General features: G+C 41.7%; 1 protein-coding gene across 1 annotated transcript in view; it reads right to left on the reverse strand.

The window, feature by feature from the left end:
* Positions 1–3,880: 3,880 nt before the first annotated feature.
* Positions 3,881–6,378, reverse strand: part of MED1 (mediator complex subunit 1) — a 110,608-nt gene continuing 108,110 nt past the window's right edge. The window contains exon 17 of the mRNA XM_030220700.1: positions 3,881–6,378. This exon is cut by the window's right edge and continues 3,886 nt beyond it. The gene's annotated coding sequence lies outside the window, so the exon portion shown is untranslated.

Consider the following 6,378-nt stretch of genomic DNA (forward strand, 5'->3'; position numbering starts at 1 on the left):
TCCTCTTCAGTAACACCGGCTGGGATGTCAATAGCCTGTTCATCTCACGCGTTTGCAACAGCTGCATCTGTTTTGTCCCTCTCCACATCCTAAACAAAGCTTGCCCGCTTGTAGCAGTTCACAATGGTTGCCTGTGTAACATGATTCCAGGCTTCTTTCTGCATATGTAGGGAATCCAACAGTGATAGATTACGAGCCAGTTCAACAGCACGTTTATCCTTGCCAGTCTGATCATCCATAATGCTCATCAGACGACGTAGCGCAAGAGCCCGATAATGTTGTTTGAAATGGGCTATTATGCCCTGATCCATAGGTTGGATCAGAGAGGTAGTATTTGGTGTCAGGAAGACCACCTTGACGTTAGACAGCCTGACATCATCACTGTGTGCAGCACAATTATCACAAAGCAACAAAATCTGATGCTTTTGTGCCCGCATTCTAGGGTCTAACTTCTTTAGCCACTGCTTCCAAATTTCCCCAGTCATCCATGAATTTGCGTTAGCCTCGTATGACACAGGAAGTCGCTTAACATTCTTGGAGCATCAGGGCTGTTTGCTCTTTCCAATGACGAGTGGTTCCAACTTCTCACTCCCATCCATATTGCAGCAAAGGAGGATCGTCAGTCGGTCCTTCGACGTTTTACTTCCTGTAGTTTCGGCTTGTTTGAATGCAAGTGTTCATCAGGAATCGCTCGCCAGTAGAGACCGTTTTCGTCAGTATTGAAAATGTCACAAGGTGCAAACTCGTTCAAGATGGTAGAAAGAACTGAAACAACCCAATTTTCAGCACCAAAGTCAACAGTGTCTTGTTTTCACCATGCTGTTTCTTGAATTTTATGTTGTTCCTCTCCTTCCATCTTTCCAACCATCCAACAGTGGCTTTGAATTCAGTTAGTCCAAGATTTTCAGCTAGCTGATTAGCTTTCTCCATAAGAAACTGTCTGCTCCTGACTTGAGAAAACCAATGAAGAAGAGCATTTTCTACATCCTCAGCTTTTCCTGCCCATTTTCGTTTCGTGTGGATTTGTATTGTTTTGCCAGTCTTCCAGAAGCTGATCTTTCTGCTTCAAGATACGTGAAATTTTACGGATTGACACCATATTCTTTAGCAATAGATGCTTGACTTTGTTTGTTTTCTAATTTTTTAAGAACTTCTATTTGTTCAGCCAGTGTAAAAGTCTTACAGTTGCGCGATGACGGCAACTCCAGTGTACACTCTAACAACATTCTTTCGCTTCTTCTGCCTGTGGCAGTTAACCAACGAGATTTCAAATTTACCACCCCCTTTGTCACGTGAAAATCAGCTTCCATATTCCGTGCGTGCGCTTATGCGGAGTCTTCCCTGCAGGGGAGCGGTCTTAAACCATGCATATAAGCGACCCTTGCACTTATCAGTGGTGCGCTAAACCAAAGTTTATCCCCATAGAAATTGATGGCGCCCAAAACGGGACCGAAGTATAGCATTTTCAGTTGACCTCTTCAGGGGAATCTAGGATAAAGAACTGATAGGTCCCCTGGTGGGGGAGGGCATATAAAGATCAGCTTAGCCCTACACGCTTTCAGTTTGAGCCAAAAGATGTACGAGAAGAAACCTGAATAAGTATACCCTACAGCAGTGGTTCTCAACCTTTTTTCAAGTGGGACACACCTGACAGATGATGCTCACATACGTGACACACTGCATATGACGCTCCCCGATCTTTGGTTTGATACAGTAAGGCAATTCTTAGGAATTATCTGTTATGTCACTTTTGAATTTGTATCGTACTTGTGTCTTTTAATGTTTTTATCATGTGTGTTTGATTTGTACACCGTTCTGGATAAGGGCAGTATATAAAAGGTAATAAAAGAAATGAAAAAATGTATTAAATGTAAACACTCTCTGCATCCACAAAAACCCTATCTCCCCCCCTAACAGGTGCAAATCTGAATTAGCACTAATACTACTAATTCCTACGATTCAAACAACATGAACCCTACCTAAGAGCTACAACTATTACACAGGGCTCTAAAACACCAATATACCTACTACTGGTAAAACAGAACAAGTGGGACTGCTACAGAGTTCTACACAGAAACTATATCTAAACAGAATGACACTTTGGTCACAGGCAAAACACAGACAAACCTTTACCAAATATAGAACAAGGAATGACAAATTAGAAATAGAAATATAAAGACAAAAATTGAACTGGGAACCCCAAGAAGTCAAACTAGGCAGGTATCACAAAATTGGAGAAATAAGAACAAAACTGCATTTTATCATGTATAGAACAAAACACAAAGACATCCGTGAAGCACATTTCCCAAAGCTGAAGTATTCCACCTAAGAAAAAACCTACTTTTTTCCTACCTTTGTTGTCTGGGCATTTTTTTTTCTTAGCACGCTGATTCCAGTTTCTCTTTTCTGCTTGTCTGTTTTCTGCTCTCTTTCCAGTGGGTGCTCTCTATTTGTATTTTCTCCACTTTCATCTTCCATTCCCTAACTACATCTGTCTGACATATTTCCTCTCTCTCTCTGTTCTGTCTGCCCACTCAAATTTCACTCTCACTCTTCCACCTATATTTCACTTACCTATAAATTTTCCATCTCTCCTAGATCTCCTGTTCTTCTCTTCCCTTCTCTTTCACCTACTTCCCATTGCTTCACACTTCTACACTCCTGTGTTCACCATCCTCTTCTCATTCCTCTTTGACAACGTCCAAAGTCTTTCCCACATGGTTCTACCATGTCCAGTATCTCCCCTCTCTCCCTTCTTACACCCCTGTAACCAGCATCTCCTCTTTCTCCATCCACACTTGTAGCCCAGCATCTCCCTGTCCTCCTACCCCTCCCTCTCCTGTATTCCGTCCAGTATCTCCCTCCCCTCACCCCTCTCTCTGTTCTACACAAATGATGTCCCTGTCCCTTCTCATCTTCCTTCCACCCTATGGTGCAGCAACTCCCTGTCCTCTCTCCCTTCCCATACACTCCAATGGTATAGCAATTCCCTATCCCTCAGCCCCCCCCCCCCCCGAAGTCCAACACCTCAGCCTCCTTCTCCATTCCAGCACCTCTCCTTCAGTCCCCTTCTCCAACCCAGCACCTCTCCCTCAGCCTCTTTCTCCAACCCCTGTGAGTCTAGTATTTCTCCCTCATCTTCCCTCAGTTTCTCCTTCTCCAAACCACATTACTCATCCAGCAGCGGCACCAGCATTAACATATGTCTGGGCCAATCTAGAGCCTTTTCTCTGCAGCGTCCTACCCTGCTGATGCAACTTCCTGTTTACCTGAGGGTGGGACCTGGAGCTGCTGGATAAGTAATAAGGTTTGAAAAAGGGTGTTGGGTCTGAGGATGAGGGAGAAATACTAGATTTGCATGGGGAAGAGCTGAGAGAGATAATTAAAAGAAAAAGCCAGTGACCATATGCCACTGGAGCTGCTGTTCTACCTATGTGCCGGCTCTGCATGACACACCAGTTGAGAATCACTGCCTTTCAGGAAAGTGGAGACAGGGACGATATGATTAAATACTTGACAAGTAGTAATATGCAAGCATTTTTCAGAGATGGGGGAGTGGTAGAACTACAGGACATGAATTAAGGTTGCAGAGAGGAATAACATTTTTTTTTTTTTGTCAGAGAGGGTGGTGGATGCCTGGAATACCCTTTATGGTGGAGGTAATGGGGTCAAAAACATTGATGTAATTCAAAAACACATGCGATAAACACAGAGGATCCCTATTTATAAATTAAAGCAAAACTTTAAAATTAACTTTACACTTGAACAAGGCATAGAAAAAAACCTTCATGGAGAGAAGGTACTACTCTAACCACCTTATTGTGCAGACTAGATGGACCATACAAGCCTTTATCTGCTGTCATTTACTGTTACAACAAAGTGTTTTTACCAAATAGATTTATTTGCATGTAAATACACATTTATTATAATGTTTCCCCCAAAACTAAAAAGCACAGTATATGGCCAACAAAATGTAAAATAAGCAGGAATTATATACATTATTTCCAGCCAAACTGCAACAATAAAAACATCACATTGGAAAGAGTCAGCAAATACTTTGTTTTCCCCCTGCATCTGATGCACACAAAAATAATCAGATTCAGATGGTTGTTGCTCTGAGTATGCACATTACTTCTTACATTTGACTCTGTAATACTGGAAAATGCAAATACAAGTGAAGAAAAGTTTACACCTTTTTCAAATAAGGCAATAAGGAAGGCTTTGCCCAGATTACACATGTACTGTATGCATATGATCCCATCAGATAGAAACATCCTTTCACCTGCTATGCTACATAACTGTTCTTGGCTATCCACTGTCTTAGCCACTTATGACATGCTCACAGATTAAGATGTCATCTATTAAATCACATCCTGCTGGTGACTTTTATACCTTTTGACTAGTAATTATGACATTATGTGAAGGATCAACTTGATACTTTTGCTACCAATTCTGCATAAGTATTTTTAACCAACCAATAAATCTGTTGTCTTATCAATGAGTTCAGAGCTTGGGAAAGCTACCAACTCAATCTGAGTGCTTAAACATGAAGGGGTCGATATTCAAAAGGATTTAACCAGGGAGGAGAGGCTTTCTCCTGCCCAGTTAAACCCTGCTGAGCTGGCCGGCCACCGATATTCAGCGGCACTTAACTGGGTAATGCTGCTGAATATTTCCACTAACTGGCTAGGCTATGGGTGGATCTACTGCTTAGCCAGTAAGCAGCAATATTCAGTCCACTAACTGGCTAAACAAGTACATAAAGTTATCAGCTGGTGCCCAGTTAACTTCCAGGTCAGTGCACATACCCAGATATTCAATGGCAGGAGCTGCAAGTGCCCTGGCATTGAATATCTGAGGTTAGGTCACCTGCAGCTGGAAGTGGCTTAGAAGCTGATTACTCCCAAATTTGCTTCGCTTCTTTTTCCTTACAGGTTACATCATATTTACTAAATGTCTTCTTCCATTGTGTAGCTATGAGAAGTTCTCAAACACTAGGAGGCTTTAAACATGAAGGTAACAAAAAAAACCCACTGGAAAGCAGTATTGCTTACTTGTACTGGATGCTCTCAGATAACAAGAATGCAGCCATGCTAACCTTCACTCCCTCCCTTCTTGTACTATAAACCCAGCTTAGTGATGAACTAAAGTGACAAGTGACTGTTAGCGAGCACAGGAATACTTACACAGCCTCAGAAGTCTGTTAAAGCTTTCTGAGCATTGGGAGATCGTTTATTGTTTATTCATTTACTAGACCGTCGCTTATTACAAAAGTAAATCAGAACGGTTTAAGAGGGTTAATATTTGCAGGGAGCTATCAGGATGATATCACCCATCAGTATGGGTGCATATCCCCCGCATGTGTACAGAGACATGACAATATTTAAAGCAAGGACAAAAGAAAAGTTTGCCAAGCTGCTTTCATGGTATCAGCCTGAACATCAGTTGCTTGCTGTATTTAACCAAGAAGTTTGCAGAAATGTTTAAGCACAAGCAAAAAGTATTTTCTTTCACTGCCGTAAACTCATCTCCACCAAGGAGGCTCTGATGAGCTGTAGTAGGGCAACAGGAGCCACAAAATGTACACAGCTATTAACTTTAGCTTAAGGACAAATATAACAAAATGATTGCAGTTTAGTGCCAAATACTGGAGACCATGCACCAAAAGGCACTGAAGCTGAAACATGGCAGTGGGGTCTGGTCACTATACTAGTCTGGACTCAACCACAGTCCTGCATATTTCATGTTTCACCATAGGGTACCAAAATATCAGACAGGCAATTCCCTTTTCTCTTAATGTTGACCCTCTCTGCACTTAAAAGGGAAATGTCTTTTGTAGTCATGTCTGTATTTAAAATTGAACTGTACAGTGCAATGATAACATTATACTGCAGACATAAGGCATCATCACTGACTTAAAAATGGTTCTAGCCTACCCAAGACCAACACAGGATTTTGAAAACTGAAAAATGTTTCATTTGATTGCAGTTACATGCTGCTATGACATCCTGCAATGATACAGTGAATACAAGGCAGTTCTCCCTCACATCCAACCTTCAAATTGTGATGACTGTCCTAATGCCCATCAGTTCTCCAGCAGTAAGAACAGAATATGTTACCCAGGAAAGTATGAGGTCATCCTCACTGAAGTCTATTATGAACCTACTAGTCTTTTCCAGCCCTATTTTTCTATGATTACTAAGTTCTAAGGCCAGAACCTCCTTAAGAGTGCATGGGCTCTGAACTAAGACTAAACATTCTAATACACTTTGTAATCCTGACTCCAGGCACCAGAGGGTTAACACTAGAAGCCAGGTAGTGCAGTGCTAACCTTTCTCACAGTGACATATAAACTAAAACACCACATTTCAAACAAGT

The sequence above is a fragment of the Microcaecilia unicolor genome, chromosome 12 (assembly GCF_901765095.1).
Source record: "Microcaecilia unicolor chromosome 12, aMicUni1.1, whole genome shotgun sequence".
In the NCBI taxonomy this organism is placed as follows: domain Eukaryota; kingdom Metazoa; phylum Chordata; class Amphibia; order Gymnophiona; family Siphonopidae; genus Microcaecilia; species Microcaecilia unicolor.